Genomic DNA, 22,646 nt, shown 5'->3' on the forward strand with positions numbered 1-22,646 from the left:
GATCTCAGAGGCCTTCCATTAAGGTTTCAACCTGAATGCATTCATATGTAGAGGCTCAACATGGGAAGAACCCACTTCAATCCTATCTAAGTTGCTGGCAGAACTCATTCTCTTTGGCCTGTGAGTGAAGGTCTCAGGTTCTTGGTAGCTTTTGGCTGGAATCCAACCTCAGATGTTAAAGTGACATTTCTAGAGCCTTCGTGCAGTTCCTTGCCACATAGGATTTGCCAAGACAGCCACTTGATTTATCCTAAAAGGAAAGTCTCTCAAATGAGTTGTCAGCTACCTGTATGGTAACACCATCCCGAGAATGACATCTCACCATCTTTGCCATATTCTGCTGACTAAAAGAAAATCACAAATCACACCCAATGTGGAAGTACACGATACAAGTTAGTGACTCTGAAGAGGTGGGAAATGTGGGGGTCACCTTAAAAACTGTCACACGTTCTATTTCTTATGAGTTTCCAACTCAATCACACTAAAAAACAAAATAAATTTTCCATATTTGGTTAGAGGAAGTCTCTGTCCTTTTTATGCAGACTGTTCCTTTACCATGACTTCTAAGGTATCTCACTAATCCAGTTATCCAGGCCTTCGGTATTGATTGAAAATTCAAGTCCTTTTTACTGCCTCAATCCTAAATATCAGGCCTATGATCTGCGTATGTATTCAAAAATTACCAAGTGGTAGACATTGATTCTATCATTTTCCTTGGTATCTCATGGTAATACAACATAGTAAGTGTTTGTGTTATTTTTTCTTCTTTTTAATTCTAGTAAAACACAATATTATAAGAAGTCTTTGCAGAAGCACTTTTACATTGACTTCCTTTTGTTAAGCATGGTAATTGGATTTCAGCGATTTTTCAGCAAACCCCTTCTACAATTCATTTGAAATATTAAAAAAAAATAAGCTTGCTGTATATTTTATGAAATTCTAAACATTTGTGGATTTATGTCCTAGGCATGGCTCATACTATAGTTTACATTAGTTGAGTGTTTGATGAATATTTAATTAAACAAATGATCCATTTCCTGTCCAACTTGAAAATCAGAATCATTCTGCTATATTTAAATAATGAAATTAGTCTAATAAAGAATAAATAATGAAAATATTGTAAAAATTTACTAATAATATCAGGCAGTCAGTCTTTTCTATATGCCATGCCTATTTAGTAATCTCAAGCATACTGAAAAACCAGAAGAAAATTCTGAATAGAGTACTCTTCTGTTTGCTGAATCAAATTTTTTACATTCTGCAGAATTGTTTGAAATTTTAATATAAAATTTATTTTATGGGTTGATTTTGGCTATTCATATACAACTATTTGATATTCACTCACTATCACATTAACACATCTGAGTATCTACATAGAGAGAAAAAGAAGGAAGTTTAGACTTTACCTCAGTATGATGTTAGTATACGTACTGCTTCTCTGGTTGACAAACCCTCCACCATAGGGACCAGCAAAGCCAATGAGGACACATCTGTATGGTGTTAGAAGCCAAGTTTTACTCAGGATGGCTGCTTTGGGTGACGCTGACACCATAACTCTGTGGATAACAATGAGTTCTATTCCCAAACCAGTTGTCACAAAGCCACTAAACTCTTGGTACCACCATATCTGAACTAGAACTTCCTTATGTTCAACTCTTGTTATCCTCATTCTCATTTTTCACTAACTTTGTATATCTTCATTAAAAAGAAAAGGTGACAAGAATATCTGTTTGCTCACAACAGCCCCCTATTCCAAACAGAAAAGGCAAGCATCAACAAATTTTTAGTAGAGTCACTAAATTTGATTCCTTAATTTTACTATTTCCGTCACAGACTTTTTCAATTTCATAACTGACTGCTAAGGGAATATTATTGTTTTTTCTAAATTGTTCAACAGTTGACAAAAGAATTATCTGAGGAAGTGACATTTAATCTGAGACCTACAAGTGAATAGTTTCCTGGGCATGGAAAGGTGGTACAGAACTTCATTTTCATGTAGAGAGGAGAGTACACGTGAATGTCCTGAGTCAGGAATAGAATTGCCCCATTTGAACAATTGAATTAAGGCTAGGAAGCTGGAGTAATAAACAAGGAAATTGAAGTCAGCAACTTATAGCCAGAGAGTAGGGGCTTGACATTTTTTGTAAGGATTTTGAATCTATTCTAAGAGACTGTGAGGCCAACCCCAATATTGCATCAAAATCTCAAACATTTCTGCAGGATGTAAAGAAATTTGATTCAGCAAACAGAAGAGTACTCTATTTAGAATTTTTTTTTCTGGCCTTTCACTATATTTGAGATTACCAAATAGGGAGCGATATGTAGAAAAGACCAATATACTAAATAGGCAGTGATACCTAAGAAAGACCAAAGTTAAAGTCAGTTAGAGACAAGAAAAAATTTGCATTGATAACATATGTCGAGAGTAGTGATCATATAAGGAGGCTAGAACTTGTAATTCAGACAAGAAATTGTAGATGCTTCGTAAAATGAATAGGAATAACTAGAGAAAAATGAATAGATATATTTATATCAAGACAGAAAGGAAAAGAAAGCATTTAGTGGATTTCTCTTGGATAAGGAAATGTGAGCTAAGGAGAGGAACTGGAAGATAATTCCCGTTTATAGTATGTGCACATGGTTCAGATTCTAGGCTAAAGAATAGTGGACATAAGGACTGAATGTCGTGATTTCAGTTTTACGTAGGTGAACTTATAGGTAAAAAGCCTATGATACCCCATAGCAAAATTATTAGAGAAACTGCAAATTACAACCTGGTGTAATTAATTATAGATACAGGTTCTAAGATAATGACTTTATTATTTATAAATTTTTTGACATCTGTTCCTTGCTCCCCATTCTTGTTATTTTAGCTTTTCTCCAAACTACCGTATACTCTCCCTTACAGATTGTAAAGATACAATGTGTGTCCATTTGTACACCAACTTCAAGAAAGGAAGATTTAGATTTCCTTATATCTAATACTCAAAAATGTCAAGTTAAAAAAAATAAGTAAATTAAAATCACCCTACCTAAAAAAAAAAAAAAAAAGAAAAAAAAAAGAAAAGAATGATTGCCATTAGATAATATGTAAAACCATCAGCCTTTCTTAGGCTGAAAGAAACCATCATCTTTCTTTTCTTAGGCTGCTTTCTGTATGAAAGTCCTTGAAGCACACTATTGTGATCTCATCTTAGATAGTCCCTCTGGTACAAAACTGTCCATAATATATGTATTCTATTAGAACTTCTTGCTGAAATTATTATATTTGACTTTTCAGAAATAACTGATTAAAAAAATTCTAGTTGTTCAATTATCTCAATTATTAAGTTAATAAAAAGGCTTTGCAAGAAAGTTGGATCTTAATTCTCTGATCAAGAAAAGCTGGATTTTTCTAATGTTATTACTCATTAAATTGAAAGTCACCTTAAAACTAAAATATGTTAGGGGCGCCTGGGTGGCTCAGTGGGTTAAAGCCTCTGCCTTCAGCTCAGGTCATGGTCTCAGAGTCTTGGCATCGAGCCCTGCATCGGGCTCTCTGCTCAGTGGGGAGCCTGCTTCCCTCCTCTCACTCTCTGCCTACTTGTGATCTCTCTCTCTGTGTCAAATAAATAAATAAAATCTTAAAAAAAAAAAAACTAAAATATTTTAAAGGTAATATGATAATACCACATTAGGATTTGGTAATTATGTCTGTCTAATCTTCATTCTGGATTTTGGTCAAATAACATTCTATTAATCCATCCCCATAGCTACAATTTTATTTTCTCTCCTTCTAATAATATTGAAAATAGTTATAGCAACCTCATTATTCTTTTGTGACTCTGTATATACTCACTCCAATACCTTCCTTATATTTATATAGTTATGATTCTGAAATTCTTTTTTTTTTTTAAAGATTATTTATTTATTTATTTGACAGAGAGAGATCACAAGCAGGTAGAGAGGCAGGCAGAGAGAGAGAGAGGAGGAAGCAGGCTCCCGGCTGAGCAAAGAGCCCGATGCGGGGCTCGATCCCAGGACCCTGGGATCATGACCTGAGCCGAAGGCAGCGGCTTAACCCACTGAGCCACCCAGGCGCCCCTGATTCTGAAATTCTGATTTGATTTTGTATTATCATGCTTGAATTGTACATAGCCTGAAGATAGAGTTAAAAATTCTTAGCTTGCCAGAAAATCCTTCTGTATCCTCCATCAAATTGCAGTAGCTTTTTTTTCTGTGTATTCTTTTACCCTAGGTGTATCCTTTGGGGTGACCATATTCTGGATTTCCCAGGATGGCCCAGTCTGTGCCTGTTTTTCCAGCTTCCTGTCTGGCTTACATTTTCTCAAATTTATTCTTTTTTTTTTCAATGAAGTATTATTTTGATATATTGAAATAGTCTGGATGGGTTTTAAAAACACTTAAATTTTATTTTCAGTTTCTTCCAGGTATTCAGTTAGTAGTGACTAAAATGCATGTTCAATAAATAGATTATTAACGGAAAATGGTGAGTGACAGGACTTCTCTCTTCTGGACCTATTCTAAAAGCAATATAAGTAACACCTCCCTTTCAAGTTCAGTATGTAGAGCTTGAGACTAAAGCAAAACTCAGTTACATATGGTTAAGGACATCTTCTATCTTGCATTAAGGGAAGATCTATTTTGTGTTTGGCCTCTCAATATACTAGCCTGAATTGCTGTGGCCCTTGACACATCTGACAAGATCCAAGAACCACTCAGACTCTAGATAGCCAGGGAAGTCAGTAACATGAAGGATTATAAATTAGGTAGAAAACTAGAAATGGGTAGAAAATGTTGCCTTCTTTCCTTATCAAAAAGTATCGAAAGTAACCTCATTTGGATAATAAATTATATGATTAATGGAGCAGGTATCACTTTATAAAAGTAAATATTTCTTAATCCCTTCAATTCTAAGCAGTTCATGACACCACTTTGACTCAAAGTTTCTGCTTCCTGGTTCTTGGAATGCTCATTCCAAGCATCCATCACTGGGAGGAGGCCAAGCTACATGGAGAGGCTGAACTTTTGTGCGCTTCTCAACAAATCAGCCCAACCACCACTCAGTCATTTGGTCTTCCAGCTCAGTTGGGTCTTCCGATGACTCAGCTCCAGCAACATCCAATGGCAATTGCATGAGAGAACCACTGACTTGAATCAAGTCTGGCAAATAAGCAAATAACAACAACAACAGCAACATTGTTTGTAACCACTAAGCTTTGGAGAAGCTTGTTTTGCAGCAACAAATAACCAGGCCGGGTACTGTTTCCACAGTGGTCCTCCATTTTACACAAAAATTTTTTTTTAATTTTTTATTTTTTATAAACATATATTTTTAATTAGTTCTTTCATCCATTGGACTATACGTTCTATGAAAATAATCTGTGTTCACTTTGTTCATTATTTGAGCCTTTTCCCAAACCTTTTCCAGTTCCTGGCTCAGAGCTGGTACATAATGAAGACTTGTTGAACAAGCAAGTAGAGAAATTATATGAAAAGCACATGCAATTCCAAGTTTGTTTTTTTCAAATATTTCTAACCTTTAGCTCAATGCATACTAGTAGTATACTTTTAAAGCTCTCTAAACACCTAACAGTTTCAATCATGTGTCCCAGCCATGCTAACTGCCATTGCCCAGAATGCTTTCCTTTTCTGAACATTTGATGAACTCATCACCATTTAGAAACAATGGTATAAAGATCACTGAGCAGTCAGAGTAACCTTCTTTGAAAGTATACTGCTTCATAGCAAACATAGCTTCACTCCTTGAAAATACACATTTTATTTTAAGTGTTTATATCATTATCTCTATCTCTCATTCAAAATGTAAAGAGACTGAGACAGATGCTATATCTTTTTTTTTAAGTAATCTTTTCACCCAGCATGGGGCTTGAACCCACAACCCCACAACCATGAGATCAAGAGTTGCATGTTCTACTGACTGAGCCAGCCAGGAGCCCCAGATGTTGTATTTTCAATAGGTGAAAGTTTAATGAATGAATTAATTAATCCAGAAACTGTGTAAAGATCAGCATCTTAAATATGTCAAGGGATGTTTATGCTAGTTTATCAGACTGTTGAGGCCTAATAGAATGGTCCATGAGAGAGATTGGTGTCTTTTTTTTAAAAGACTTTATTTATTTGACAAAGAGGGGAGATCACAAGCTCAGAGAGGCAGAGAGGCAGGCAGAGAGGGAGGGGGAAACAGGCTCCCGGTTGAACAGAGAGCCCACCTCAGTGCTCTATCCCAGGACCTGAGATCATGACCTGAGCTGAAGGCAGAGGCTTAACCCACTGAGACCCTCAAGTGCCCCTAGATTGGCAATTTTTGAGTCTGCTAAACTGTACCATAATATTTATGTTGTTAAATACAGCTCCATTTGGCCTCATGTTTTCACATAAAGTGAAGAAATAGAAAATTATTCTGTTCCTGTACATTTAATTTATATTTAAGGGCTATGAGGGAGAAAAGAATATATTTTAAATTTTTGTTTGCTTACATTACAATTTAATTCTAAATTTTACACAGAATAAAAACTAATAAGCATCACCCATATACAAAAAAGTAATAAGTTGTCTGGCTGCATAAGATTCTCTTGCCACTTCATTCTGGAAACATACATTTAGAAGTTTTTCTGAGTTTTTAATATTTTTTTTACAGTAAAACCATCAATACACTTAAAACTGAATCATTATAACCAAAATTTCAGGCTTTTCTGGATTCTTTTCCCTTGTGTTTTGATTTATTTTATTGGTTTATTTAATATAATAGTAAAACTTTTTTTAAGAAGTAGCAAGATTTTATTCTCATGCTGTAATAGTCTATCTTCTGATTTAGATTTTAGTTTCCTGGTGTGAATAAATTAAAGTGTGATGCAATTTCTGCATATAAGTATGAAGTTTTTGTATATATTAGCTTCATAAAAATTATTACCATAAAAATCACTTACCATGCATTGAGTTCTTCATACTTTTTTTTTTCTTGAAGAGATCTGAATTACAGTAAATAATCCTTTTAGAACTTTGGGATCACAGTGAGTGTATACAGAATTTTTCATGGGACTAGCTTTGCAAGTTTACATTTAAAATGACATTAGTTTTCATATATTCTGCCAAGAATATGTTTTCCCTTAATTTCCACATATGAATGAAATCATACATATTTTTCTTTTTCTGGCTCACCTATGTCAGTTAGCATAATACCCCCTAGCTCCATCTACATCATTGCAAATGGCAAGATTTCATTCTTTTCAAAGGCTGAGTACTATTCCATCATACATGATGCACACACACACACACACACACACACACACATATAGATATATATAGATATATATGTCTATATATATACATACCCCACATCTTATTTACATTTATCAGTCAATGGACATTTTGGCTCGTTCCATAATTTGGACCATATACAGTGAGTTTTTCACTGCATAATTCAGCTGATACAGACATCAAAGAATTGGTTGAAAATATTACATAAAGGGAATTATTCCTTCTGGGAGGAATTGTTGTTAAAATACAATATCCTAAAGTTTTTGTCTCAATTTTTTGTATAAATATATACAGTTTTCAAGTACTAGATATTTTATTACCAGTAATATAACCCCTATTAAAAACCAAAATTGCAGCTTAATTTTGGATAATAGGCATAGCTGATCTCTGAGCAGAATCTCCAGGGACATCTGCCTCTGCCTATTTTAAAGATTTTTTTTTTTTTTTTTTTTTACTTAACATACAGAAGGAGATCACAAGTAGGCAGAGAGGAGGGGAAGCAGGCTCCCCGCTGAGCAGAGAGCCTGATGCAGGGCTTGATCTGAGAACCCTGAGACCATGACCTGAGCCAAAGGCAGACGCTTAACCCTTGGAGCCACCCAGGCTCCCCTACCTTTGTCTATTTTGATACATTTTAGTAACAAAGTAGTTCAGAAACATTGTAAATGGGTGTGCTGCATTGAATGTTGAAGAAAAATTGAAACACTTGTATCACAAACTAATAATGATAAAGGCAAACGAATTAGGTACAAAAATTTAGGGAAAATATGTTCCAAATAAAAACATGCATATACTAAAATAAAATATGTAACAACCTAGAAGTATGTTATTTGGATATTCTCCTGTGTTTTAGGATAACATCCTTCAGTTCATACAAAGGAGAACATGCATAAATTGCTATCTCATTTGAAAATATTTAGTTGGAAATACACAAAATCATTAAAAAATTCCTGAAATCTCAAAATAATTTCTTTAATCTAGCATTTTTTTATAACCTTAGGTGAATTGTGTCACTATTTAGGCAAACTCTAGCATTTTTATTTTTTCTTTTATTTATTTATTTTCAGTGTTCCAGAATTCATTGTTTATGCACCATGCCTAGTGCTCCATGCAATACATGCCCTCCATAATACCCACCACCAGGTTCATCAATCCCCCACCCCTCTCCCCTCTAAAACCCCCCTCAGTTTGTTTCTCAGAGTCCAGTTTCTCATGGTTTGTCTCCCCCTCCAATTCCACTAAGTTCACTTTTCTTCTCCATCTCCCCATGTCCTCCATGTTATTTCCTTATGCTCCACAAATAAGCAAAACCATATGATAATTGACTCTCTCTGCTTGACTTATTTCACTTAGCATAATCTCTTCCAGTCCTGTCCATGTTGATACAAAAGTTGGGTACTCATCCTTTCTGATGGAGGCATAATACTCCATAGTATATATGGACCAAATTTTCTTTATCCATTCATCTATAGAAGGGCATCTTGGTTCTTTCCACAGTTTGGTGACTGTGGCCATTGCTGCTGTGAACATTGGGGTACAGATGGCCCTTCTTTTCACTACATCTGTATCTTTGGGGTAAATATCCAATAGTGCAATTGCAGGGTCCAAGAAAGCTCTATTTTTAATTTCTTAAAGAATTTCCACACTGTTTTCCAAAGTGGCTGCAACAACTTGCATTCCCACCATCAGTGTAAGAGGGTTCCCCTTTCTCTGCATCCTCTCCAACATAAGTTGTTTAGTGTATTATTGATTTTGGCCATTCTAACTTGTGCAAGGTAGTATCTCAATGTGGTTTGATTTGAGTCTCCCTGATGGCTAATGATGATGAACATTTTTTTTCATGTGTTCTTAGCCATTTGTATGTCTTCTTTGGAGAAGTGTCTTCCGCCCATTTTTTGACATGATTATCTGTTTTGTGTGTGTTGATTTTGAGGAGTTCTTTATAGATTTTGGATATTAGCCCTTTGTTTGCACTGTCATTTGAGAATATCTTCTCCCATTCCGTGGGTTGCCTCTTTGTTTTGTTGACTGTTTCCTTTGCTGTGCAGAAGCTTTTGATCTTGATGAAGTTTAAAAAGTTTATTTTTGCTTTTGTTTCCTTTGCCTTTGGAGACATATCTTGAAAGAAGTTTCTGTAGCCGATGTCAAAGAGGCTACTGCCTATGTTCTCCTCCAGGATTCTGATGGATTCTTGCCTCAAGTTGAGGTCTTTTATCCATTTCAAGTTTATCTTTGTGTATGGTGTAAGAGAATAGTCGAATTTCATTCTTCTGCACATAGTTTTCCAGTTTTCCCAGCACCATTTATTGAAGAGACTTTTTTTCCACTGTATATTTTTCCTTTGTCGAAGGTTATTTAACCATAAAGTTGAGGGTCGATATCTGGGCTCTCTACTCTGTTCCACTAGTTTATGTGTCTGTTTTTATGCCAGTACCATGCTGTCTTGGTGATCACAGCTTTGTAGTAAAGCTTAAAAACAGGCAACGTGATGTCTCCAGTTTTGTTTTTCTCTTTCAACATTTCCTTAGCAATTCGGGGTCTTTTCTGGTTCCATACAAATTTTAAGATTGTTTGTTCCAGCTCTTTGAAAAATGCCGGTGAAATTTTGATGGGAATGGCATTGAAAGTATAGATTGCTCTAAACAGTATAGGCATTTTTTTTTTAAACAAGGCTTAATTTTTATTTGTTTAGAGATAATGCTATTGCACACTCACAAGACTGCAGTGTCTTTATATGCACTGGGAAACGTGAAAAAAATGATTTCCATAAAAAATATTAATTAATGAATTATGCGCTTTATGGTGACATTTGCATTATTGTGGTGGCCTGGAACTAAATCTGCCTGCCCTGGGCCCTGATGGCACCACTTTCCCCCTCCTCCCTCCGCGCAGGCCTAAGAGTGGGAACAGCTCCCCCTGTTGTTAGCATCTGGGAGTCTCCCTCTGCTTTTTGCCTTGCTTTCTGCTTCCACAGCTCCGAGGAACAGAGAGCAAGCATCTATCTGATACATTGGGCAATTCTCCTTTTGTGTATATACGAGCTAGGTATATTTTGCATATTATACAAATTGTGTGAAAATCATTTCTTTCTCTCTTTAAAATTGTTTTAAAAATTGGCAGCTTTCTTTACTATTCTATTACTCTCTGTTACCGCCAAACTGACTGAAAGTGCCTTGTAAACCACATGGGAGAGGCCTGTTTGCTTGCCATCTCTGAAAAACTTTTATTTTCGCTACATAAAATTGAGAAATGTCTAAACATTTAGCAAACAATATCTTAAACAAAAGGAAAAAAGTTTTAAAAAGTTAACAAAGGCAGAAAAAATTGTAACTTTAAACTCTGCTAAGATAATCAAAATTTTATGAAGTTGGAATAGGAAATTGTTGTTTTAGGGTTTTCTTTTCCCCAGTTTTTCAAATCAAAATTTATTCAGATACATATTAATTTACTTGTGCAGATGTCTAATACAAGCTTATGTGTATGAAAACAGCACACAAAAATGTTCATGCCATAGAAAAATGTTCTTAAAAAAATGTTGATTATTTTAAATGTTTGTATCCATGCCAAATTTTGATAGTTGTTAAAGTAACTGGAGATCTTTAACTTAAATATTTAACTTAATATTTTCTAGTTCTAGAGGGTCTGGTGAAAATAATACATCTGTAAGAATTATAGGAAATGACACTTTAATGGAAAAATACTATCTGAAAACTATAATGCTAAATCTACTTGAATAAAAGCAATTGTACTATCAATTAAATAACTATCTAAATATCTATCTAAATAATACCTAAACTAAAAAGAGATAAGTCAAAATAACTTTAAAGACAGAAAACACATGCAGATGTTATGCTGTGGTTGTGGGAGTTCAGGACCGGCCTGCGGTGAGCTCAGTCAAATCCGCAGGGGTCTCTGGTGGTGTGGCCCAGCTGCCTGGGCCCTCAAGTCCTGGCTCTTCTCCTTCCTGGGGGTGCTGATGATCCAGGGGTTCTCTGACACTACTGGGTCTCTGTGGGCAGCTGGTGGAGGAGCATGAGTAAAAGGGCCACTTGGGAAAAGCTGGAAGTTGGACTCCGCTTTGGCCAACATTTGCCTGTTGTAATCACTTTCTTTCTTTAGCTCCGTGAGGCTTCTCTCGGTCAGCACAGCTGCCATCCAGCTTTCCTGAGCTCTCTTTGCATGGAAGAGGATCCCCTTTTGATAGTGCATGGCATTTTCCTCCAATTGTCTCCTGGTGTCTTCAGCGATCTCCTTGTAGAAGTCTAGAGTCTGAGACATGGCCTTGATGTTTCTACGTGTGCAGGAAAGATTCCACTTAATGTCTGCACACTGCTCTTCTGCCTCAGACCATTTTCTCTCAATGGGGCTGATACATTCTTGATATAATTTAGGCAGAGTTTGAAGCTTCTGTTTCAGCTGCTGAATCTTCTCTTCAAGCTGTGAATTTTCACGCTGCAAAGAGGCCTCCTTGGCTTGAAGATCTGTTATTTGTCCCATAAGCTCCTCATTCATTTGCTTTCCTTCCTGCAATTGTCTGGCTAGTTCCTGCTTTTTCGCTTCAGCACTTTGAAGGGACACGTTGGAATCAGCATCATCAGTGACACCCTTCAGATCACCCTCTGACCCGTGGATGGGGCCATCATCATTTTCTGTTTCCCTCTTTTCCTCGACCTCACAGTTGACATGACCCAAATGATCTCCAAGGTGAGTGGGCCCAGGGAAGGTCTTCAGCAAGTTTTCACCCACCGGTACTAACTGGCTGACCTTCTCGTTCAGGGCCTGTTGGAATCCTGCGTTTGACTGTTCAAGCCTTTCTTTCTCCTGCTGCATTTCTTGGAGTCTCTGCTTCCATCTCGCAGTTTCTTGGGCGAGCCGTTCTGGACTCTAGAGATCAGGAGGGTTTTCATTCAGATCACCCAGGCTTTTCTCCCAAATGTCTTCTCCATTCTTTGAGGCTTTGAAGATGGGTCTGTCACCAGTCTCTTGAGACGATTTAGGAGGCTGGCCCTTCAGTAACTTTTTCAGAAAGTCACCAGTATTCTGAAGAGACAGCCTACAGTGGTTTGTATTTATTGCTGATAAGCACGAGGATTTTAAGGTGGGAAGACTGGCCTCCACCCCGGGCAGACCTCGGGCATCATCAGCTTGTGTCAGCGGTTCCATATTCTCACTGCCTTTCCCACAGACTTCAGCGTGGGCGAAACACCTTTCGCCTGACACCTTCACCCTTCTCAAAATGTGTTGTTTCTTCACTGGCAAAACCAGTATCATCACAGTTTATACCAGGATCTCCCAGGGAAATCCACGGAGACCTGAAACGTGTCTCCAGCGTTTAGAAATCACCAGCGGAGGACCGCACAGGTGGTCTAGAACCAAGTGGAAATGGATCTATGGCAGGCAGGAGGCCATCCACGGCTGTGGAGAGCTCCCTAGCTCTGCCTCCAAAGGCCAGTGTTCTCTGGGTCTCAACTGAAGAAGGCTCAGAACCTTGGGGGGCGCTCTACCTCTAAGGTAAACAGTTGCCTGACAACCAAGCACAGCAGTTGCATTGGGGGATGGGGAGGCCAGCCAGCTTCTAGGACACAGTTGCCCTCTCACTTTGCCCACAGCTGTCCCGGATGACCAGGTTCCGGCCTTCCTTCAGGTGAATGGTGAGGAGGTAGGCAAAAAGACTGGGCAGGTTACTCAAGCCATCACTGGTTTCCCCAAACATAGATTGTTCTTCAAATTGTTGGGATGTCAGAGAAGCATTCAGATCGCCACTTTCACATAGCTCTGGCTCTTCCAGGGCCTCGTCTCCAGCCGGCGTCTTCTGCAGCAGATCCAGGATGCCATTGCTAGAAGGCCTCCTGTCCTCGGCGGGAGAGGCATAGGCCTCCTTGGAGTCTGTTTCCACGACACGGAGGTAGCTGGCTTCTTCCTGGCTCCAGTCCAAGTCCTCCTCAGACTGTTTCAAGGAGCTACTGCTGCTCTTGGGCAAGATCCCCGCTGTTGACAGGCTGCTGGGCACCGAGGTGTACGATGACTGGGGCCCAGAGTTAAGGCCTGCCCTCTGGGGCCAAGGCCTCAGCCTCCAAGAGGTCAGACAGAGAAGTTGAGGCAGCGGTCCAGGGAACGCCTTGCCCGTAGGTCTAGGGGCTTGTTCAGGTTCTTTTTCACCCTCCTCTTGCTCAGGTTGATTAACAAAGGCCTGGTCCGCTGTTTCAAAGAGCCCCAGACAGACGGTTTATCCTCCGTGGCTGCATGAAGACCCAGGAAGTCACTCCATGAGAGAGCTCCTCTGTGTGGGAAACAACCAACAACCGTAGCGGCTCCTGTCTGAGGCCGCCCAGGAGCCGGCGCGCCCCTCACCTGCCAGGGCAGTATAGACATTTTGACAATGTTTATTCTTCCAATCCATGAGCATGGAATGCTCTTCCATCTTTTTGTGTCTTCAATTTCTTTCATGAGTGTTCTGTAGTTTCTCAAGTATAGATCCTTTACTTCTTTGATTAGGTTTATTCCCAGTTATCTTATGGTTCTTGGTGCTATAGTAAATGAAATTGATTCTCCAATTTCCCTTTCTGTATTTCCATTGTTAATGTATAAGAAAGCAATGGATATTTGTACATTGATTTTGTATCCTTGAAGAGGTCAAACTCTCTCTCTTTGAAGATGACATGATACTTTATATGGGAAACCCAAAAGATTCCACACCCCCCCCCCAAACTACTATAACTCATACAGAAACTCAGTAAGGTGGCAGGAAACTCCAGCATTTTTAAATCACTTCAGAGTATCCAATGAAATGGAATTTGCTTTTATGAAAACAAAAACTAAACTTAACTGTCTTGCAGTTTTTGAGTTCAGAAGTACAATATCAATTTCCATAGGCTAAAATCAAGGTGTCGACAGGGCTTAGATCTTTTTGGAGGCTCTAAGGAAGAATATGTTTTCCAGTCATTCCTAGCTTCTCTAAGCTACTTGCATTCTTGGGCCTGTAGACATTGGTCCAATCTCTGCTTGCTTTGTCCCATATCTCTTTCTCTCTGTGTCTGTTGTCACATCACTTGCTCTTCCAAGGTCCCTCTGAATGACCGAATATGCTGGCATTCTGATACTTCAAGGACAGTGGCTAAAGCCTGACTTTCTCTCAAGAGCACACTTTACTGAGAATAAATCTTTTCATTTTTGTGTCCTTTGAAATCTGGATAGGCTTAAAATTCCCCACATCAGTATGCTATGAGTTTTCTGTGTGTTTGTTTTTTACTTATCAGTTCTTCCCTCAATTTGTCTCTTTCCTCTGGAGTTTTACTATAAGTAGTAAGGAGAAAACAGACCATATCTTCAACACGTCACTGGGAAATCTCCCCCATTTAAATCTCCCCATTAAACAACTCAGTTTGTTGCTTAAATGATCTGCACATATCTGTATGAGGAGTTCAGCTAAGTGTTCTGGCACCATGTAACAAGGATCACCTTTTCTCCAGTTTACAATAAAGTGTTCCTCGTTTCCTTTTGTTCTCTTACTTCCAAAAGTCATTTTATGATTATCTAAATATTCTCTAAGATAAAATAGCTTTTCTCTACCATGTTCCTCACTTCCTTCTGAGCCCTCAGCTGCACTTAATGTCCGTAGTCCTGCTAATAATCTGATCAAGTACATTTAGTTTTTTTTTTTCCTTCTTTCCTATAATGGTTATCAAAATTCTTCAATCCTCTATTAATGACTATATTTTGAAGCCACATCCATATTTTCAAGTTTTTATTATAGCAGCCGTCCACTTCAGGTGTCAAAATTTGTATCAATCTGTGCTAAACCAGAGAAACAGAACCAGTTGGAGACATGTATTGAGAGATTTACTTCAGAAAACTGGCCACTTTTTGTGCAGGCCAAATAGTTAGGTTCAATGGAGAGGTGGTGGTCTTATCACTACAGAATCTTTCAAGTTCTTGATGGAAGTACTCTCCTTTTCAGTCTCTCCAGGGGTTCAGTACTGCTTTTGATTTACTATTTTGTAGGGAGAGGCTGTATCTAGTGGTTTGCTTTCCCACCAGAAAAGCCCTTAAGTCAGAGGTCAGGATATTCTGTCAGTTGCTGTGTATGCTATTCCAAATATATATTTTTAAATGGAGGAACTACCACAGGATATGTTCAGGGTTCAGGGACCTCCTTTACCCACTCTGGGATGGACCTGACCTAAAATTCTATTGGTCACTTGACCTCCATAAACTGCTCCTCTGATTGCGGGACAGTGGGTTCTGAGATGTCCTGAAATCAGTGCCAATATTCAGGAATTCTCAAATAGTCTGATTTGCCAATGTAAATTACCCTGGCAAATTGTCTTATGTCTCTTTAGAAAACACTGGGATAAATATCTGTGGTATCAATATTTACCAGAGCTATAAATTTTGGTTCATTTTGGTGTTCTTAAGTAGACCTGTTCTCCCCTTCATTCAAGGGATTGTTAGTCCTGCTCTCTTTGCAGACAATACTCTCCCTTGAGAAGCAGCTTATGCCTTGCCACTGGGCCTCAGAAGAGATGAAACATTGACTACTGACCACTCAGTTACCATGCATCCTGACTTGCCCAGTTGGGATAGAAATCACAAACCTCAGGTTTATTTACACAAAAGAATGAGATCTAACAAGTTCATGCAAGTATGTGACAAGAAAATGAGAGATTTTTAAATGCCTCTTTTGAAAAAAATTTCTAACAGTATCAGCAATTTGTAGTCTTGAGCACAAACAGAAAATTTAAGGCTCACACAAGGTTTTAGCCAATTGTGTAGTCTAAATATAAGTTTAAATCAACAATGCAAGACATCTTTCATTATTTTGAGTTATATATATATATATATATATATATATATATATATATTTTGTATGTCCACATTGAGGAATTGAACCAACAGTCTCCCCACAGATATCACCGTAAGAGAATCAGAAGACTTCAGTTACATCTCATTGCTTCTCACTGATCTGGCACCTTGAAGATGCCTTGGAAGATTAATCATATCATATACATTTTTTCCTTTATAAGGCAGTGTAGGACAGAAATTGTATTATAACCTCTTTTCTCTCCTTCAGTTTCATTAACTTAATTTATCCCTCAAAACTACTAAAAGCACATAGGATAATTTTCTTTTAGTTAGACTCCATTTGAGTAATATTAAGCCCTCATGTTAAGCAATCAGATAATTGCAGAAAGTATTTTTCAATTCTATAATTGGGGGAATGAATTATCATGTAGCAAATGGAAATATACTGTTGAACATTTTATTTCAGATATAGATTTGGTATCACCTTCACTGAAAGATTGGTGGAAGATTTACAAGATGAATTAACTTCTGTTAAGATCTGTGTGCCCAAATAGCAAATAAAACAGTTTAATATTTTCATCAAAGACTATATTGCAGAGTGATTAGCAGTTATTAATATACAATTCAAGGCAAAGTGCAATGGTCAAAGTATTTAACCTAAGGTACAGTAAAAATTGGTGGTTCTGTTTTTGCTTTAAATTGTATATTGACTTACTTATGGTACATAAAATATTTGTGTAATCAGACGTTATTGGATTTTTTACTGCTTTATTACCTAAGTTTATTGTTCAATCAAAAAAACATATATTTTAGGGCCCCTGTTGACAGGAAGTAATTCCAAATCCTTCACGCTGAAATTCTTCTTCATATTTTTTCCTACTGCTCTTAGTGAAAGGGAGAGGAGCGAGTCAGCAGTTTTTATATTTTCCTAATTCATTTTCTTTTTTCACTTTATCTAAGCTGGGTCACTATTATGCACTTGCATAAAGTTTTTTTGACTGTTCTTACTGTTATGAGATAATTATTCATCCTTATAATAAACATTGTATAATTTTGTGTGAGATACATATTTTGAAATCTATGATTGCATTTACTAATTAAAAGTGAGAAAATATAAAGAAAGTAGAATGGAGAGAGCTATGAAGATATTTTTACCGCTAAGTTATTTTTTTAATAACATAATATACAAGCAAGGTTATCTCCACTTTATTGTATTTCAGCAAATCAGGGAGATTAATGTTGGAAATGCGTAAGTGTATTTGTTTGCTAAAAATGTTACACTATGCTCTGCTTGTCAAGTTTAACTGCACATTAAAATCTATAATGAGGCTATTAGAGAAAGTATCTTTGAATGACAAAATGGCTTATTCTTTAAGAAATAAAGTATTACTTATCCTTCTCATCATTTTATGTACTAAGAGGTTTTTGTAGATTTTTAAGGCTATTATATTATCTGATAAATTCTGATACATAGTCATTAAATAAGCAAAAGTCATTTATTAAGCACTGGGGATTTGAAGGCCTATAATGTTCTGATGGATATGGCCAGTTAACTGTGGCAACCACAATAATGAAATTCTGGTGCTGTACTGCACACACACACATACACACCTTTATTTTTCTCGCTAGGATACTTTATCATGGGGTTCTTAGTGACCTAGCTGCTTTGATAGTCTGACTGGCAGGCTGAAGAAACAGAAGAAACATCTTCAGTCACTGAAGATGTATGACTGAATATGTTTGAAAATGGCTTCATCACATCCTCCCCACTTCTTCAGCCAACATTCATTCTCATGGCAAGGGAAGCAGGGGAATGTACCTGGGAGATAAAAAGGAAGAGAAAATGAGATTGGAGAGTATATAGTGAGTCTTTAAAAAATGGTACAAAAATTCTGCCCTTCATTTGCTTAGAAGAGGTAAAACCGATGGCCAAGAAAGGATCCTCTGTTCCAAAGCATTGGGACATATGGCCAGAAATGATAGATTTTGATTAGTCAAGGAGGAAGCTGTAGATTTGACATTTCTCAGTGTCATTGTAGATTTATTGAGAATTCTGGGAGAGAAGAAGGAGGAATGTAAGAGAAGTGTTAGGAAGAGAAAGTCACAGAAAAACAGGGACCAATAATATGGCTCACATGTATTGTGTGCTTATTTATGCCAGATTTTCTTCTAAGTATTTCTAGTCAGTAGCTTCTGCAAAACTCAAAACAGCTGTCTTAATTAGGTATTGCTTTTAATTCCATTTTACTGATGAAATAAGTAAAGAACAATATTTTTTTAAAGAGAGGTTGAATAATTCATTCAAGATCATACAAATAGTAGGCCATAGAAATTAAATATTAAGCAGCTAAAGAATTCTCTTTTAGAAACTAATATAATGTTAATATAATAGGAAGCCTGGGAAAAGACACTGAAATCAAATCATATCTATGAATTTAACACAGATATATCCATTAATGCATGTGAAATTACTCAGAGTGCAGTAAGGGTTGGCTAAATTATGCAATTAAATCAAATCAGAAAAAATAATAACCTAATTAGATTTTAAATTTGCAATCATGTGTCATTACAGGTAAGAATATATGCAAAGGTAAATCTGAACAAAAATCATCCAATTCCTGATTCACACTCTTAACTATATTTAGTCAGATAATATCTCTTCTATAAACACTAAAAGTAATTGAGTATTCACAAGAATATTTTTTTAATCTATGGTTTATTAAAAAATATTAAGATACCATTGTTGGGAAAATGATATGATTTGCAAGTCTTTCAATTTTACAATCTTTTAAAATGTCACTATTAATCTCAAGCAAAGGTGTTCATTTTATTCTTAATAAGTATGATTTTGAGAATCAAAGTCCCTCCTCTACGGAAGAATGAGAAGTTGATGATAACCCCTATTGTAATTGTGTGCTGTATGGCCAGTGGTTAAAAGAAGAGGTGGATGAAATGCAACAATGTGGTAATAAAGAAGAAAAGTGGATAATGGAGGCTAACTTGCCAATAAGTAGGGCATTATTTAAAGATATAATTAAATTTTTAATTATTTTTAGATTCCAAAGCATACAGATTTTCATGATACAGATTGGCTTTAAAATTCAAATCAAATTTCAGTTTGTTCCTGAAACCACTTGCAAACAGTATGGATATGTCTATTTTCTTCGAAATCTTCTACCCATTGATAATTAGTTTCAGACATAAATGAATTAAATTTCGTTTCCTAAAATAGCCCCCAAAAATAAGAGACAGAGAAGGTAATTTTACTCTCTGCCTTGGTATACTGTCTATGGTGAGAATTGTACAAAACATATTTTGGTCATCCTGAGACAACAATTTGACGAATCATTAAAATTAACCATAGGGTTGCACAGGGTCCTGGGATCGAGCCCCACATCAGGCTCTCTGGTCAGCGGGAAGCCTGCTTCCCACCACTCTCCTGCCTACCTCTCTGCCTACTTGTGATCTCTCTCTGTCAAATAAATAAATAAAATTAACCTTAAAAAGTTACAAGTCAATACTCTACTCAATTACAAGTCAATAATACATATTATATAATACAATTACAAATCTTAGTTTTATTTATTACTGTTTTAATATATTGTCATTATATTGAAAGTGATTTAACACAACTCATAAATGAGTTTTCTTTGATAAACTGTGTGAAATTTTCTTATTCTTTTTTAAAAAATTATTTATTTGTCAGAGAGAAAGACAGAGTGAGAGAGCACACAAGAAGGGAGAGCGGCAGGCAGAGAGAGAAGCAAGCTTCCTGCTGAGCAAGGATCAGGGATTCAGGACTTGATCCCAGAACCCTGGTATCATGACCTGAGCCTAAGGCAGACACTTGACTGAGCCACACAGGCCTCCTAATTCTTAATATTTTTTTTCTCTTCCCAGATTTTGAAGTCTTTTTGTAATTTGTCTGGAAGGACAAATTAAACATTAAACAAACATGAAAGCATTAAGCAATCATAAATTTAAAAAAATATTTAATTAGAGTACAATTATGAACAGAGTTACAAAGAAGCATAGAGGGTTGCCCGGGTGGCTCAGTTGGTTAAGCGGCTGCCTTCAGCTTAGGCCATGATCCCAGGGTCCTGGGATGGAGTCCCATATTGGGCTTCCTGCTCAGCGGAGAGCCTGATTCTCCCTCTCCCTCTGCCTGCTGCTCTGGTTACTTGTACTCTCTATCTCTGTGTCAAATAAATAAAACCTTTAAAAACAAAGAAGTGTGGAATACTGTGATTGAAAGGGTTCTAGCAGAGTCTAGGATGTCCATGAAATCTGCCTTGAGGAAATTCATTTGAAACTGAACTCTATAATGTGAATAGGAGTTAATTAGATGATGGGGTCAGAGGTGGTAGAAACTCCTGAAGGACAAGAAAGGATATGATTTGGGATGACTTTTATTGCAAAGTACTATAACATGAGATAGATACGAATAGAAGATAAAGGTGAAACTAGAAAACATAGGTAAAGATAACATAAAAAGTGAAATAATCAGAATACAAACTCAAACAACATGGGCTTAACTGCCTGTGGTCCACTTATATGCAGATTGTTTTAGATAAATGCAATACAGCACTGTCAATGTATTTTCTTTCCCTTATCATTTTAAAAATAGCTTTTTTTTCTCCAGCTTACTTTATGGTAAGAATACAGTATGTAATAAATGTAATACAAAAAAAGAATTTGTGTTCATTGACTGTTCATGTTATTGGTAAATCTCCCTGTCAACAGTGGCCTAATTATAAGTCATGTTTTGGGGAGTCAAAAATTACACAGATATTTTTGACTATGCAAAGAGTTGACACCCCCATGTTTCTCGAGGGCCAATTACACTTGTTTAATATAAAACTCTGCAATGTGAAAGATTGAATGGAGGGAAAGCTGATATGTGTGTGACTGAGTCAGGGTCTGGCTGTTATGACAGTTTTGATGAAAGATTGATGGAACTAGGGAAAATGAGATCTAGATGTAGAGAGATAAATGCATGAATTTCAGAAATCATTAGAAGGTAAAAATAATAAATTGTGGTGATTGATTGAACATTTAGGTTGACTGTGGTGAATTAAGTTTCTTCTAACTTCTCTTACGGGGTGAATTGTGAATGTATTTACTGAAACAATGGGTAGAAGGGTCTGGTTCTGAGAGGTATGGTCATGAGTTTAATTTTGGGCATGTCCAGTGTGGTCTGAGTGACATCCCTTAAGTCTTATCTATTAAGCTATGGAACAGTAGTCTAAAGATCAGAGGAGGGACCTAGGCTGCAAGTCCATATTTTATAACTATAAGCTGATAGATGTGATTTAGTTCCCGGAGTGTGGGTAAGATCATACAATAAGGGGCTGTAGAGTGACAGTAGAAGAAAGCCTACAGCTTAAGTTTACATAATGCCAATTCTTGCTAGTCAGAATAGGAAGATCCAGCAAAGAAAATTATAAAGGAATAGCAATATATTTGGGTGAAAATGAAGTAGTCTTATGAAATCAACAGAAAAGAGTATTCCGGAAGATGTGTAACATGTGTAGCATTGTCAACATGCTGACAAGATGTCAAGGAAAACCAGAACAAAAATAAAAATTTGAATTATTTATAAGGAGTTTACTGATAACTTTTTATGCATAGGGGCAAAATGGAAGGGGGACATCAGCAGAGTTAATGTAGACTATGATTTTTGAAGACCAGAAAAAATTAGGGTTCTCCTGGTTTCATGACTTACAAGGTGTGTTCCTTCAGATGTATTGTTTCAGTCATCTGAGTTTGTTTCATCATCCATAAAGCGGTGGAAGAACATCTGATTGATCATTGTAAATATTATCACTGGTAAACGAACATATGTAGCATGTCCGTTCCCATCATGTTCTTTCTTTATTTTCTGAGGAAAGCACCTCAACAATATCAGCTCTTCCCTTGTTTTCAGTGTGTTTCTTCTTCTGAACTTTCTTGCTGAATGCACAGATCTATCTCACTTTCGAGAAAGAAGTTCAAGCAATTAATTGAATTGCTTCTGCAAGTGCTTAGCTATATATCATAATTCCATCAGCACTGGAGTTTGGATTAAGCTACTTTATCTCAGACGCTGATCATGCAAGACCTGTTATTGCTACTTACCTTCTTTGGGTTGCTCTTGAAATTGATGAAACGGAAGGAATTTCATTAACAAAGAAGGCCTAGTGTGCTTACGTAGCCCTATGTGTTCACGTCACAGGATGACATAACAGATTCCTCAGAACTTGTTTGTACCTCAGGTCCCAACTGCCACCAGTCCATTTCAGTTTTCCCTGAGACCTGGTTTACAATACGTTTTCCTGGAGTATCGTTCTGCTCATATAAATAGCTTCCTACAGCTAACTTGAGACTTGTTATTTAACACAAACTTTTTGTCTCTTATTGAGTTTTCTGAGAGTTTTCTGAGCATTAACAACCAGGCCAGTGTCACAGAACATCAACATCAGACAAGGTCACTTTGTGAGCTTGATGGAGAGAAACAGGAGCAAGATTACTTTGTAATCAGGTCTAGGGAGAGACAGATACAAAAGTTCTGCCCAAACAGGAGA

General features: G+C 37.0%; 1 pseudogene; it reads right to left on the minus strand.

Annotated features, from left to right (window-relative positions):
• Positions 1-12,856: 12,856 nt before the first annotated feature.
• LOC106004783 lies at positions 12,857-13,653 on the minus strand (annotated as a pseudogene).
• Between the last annotated feature and the right edge of the window lie 8,993 nt (positions 13,654-22,646).

This window comes from Mustela putorius, unplaced genomic scaffold (genome assembly GCF_011764305.1).
Source record: "Mustela putorius furo isolate JIRA1106 unplaced genomic scaffold, ASM1176430v1.1 tig00000407_pilon_pilon_pilon, whole genome shotgun sequence".
In the NCBI taxonomy this organism is placed as follows: Eukaryota; Metazoa; Chordata; class Mammalia; order Carnivora; family Mustelidae; genus Mustela; species Mustela putorius.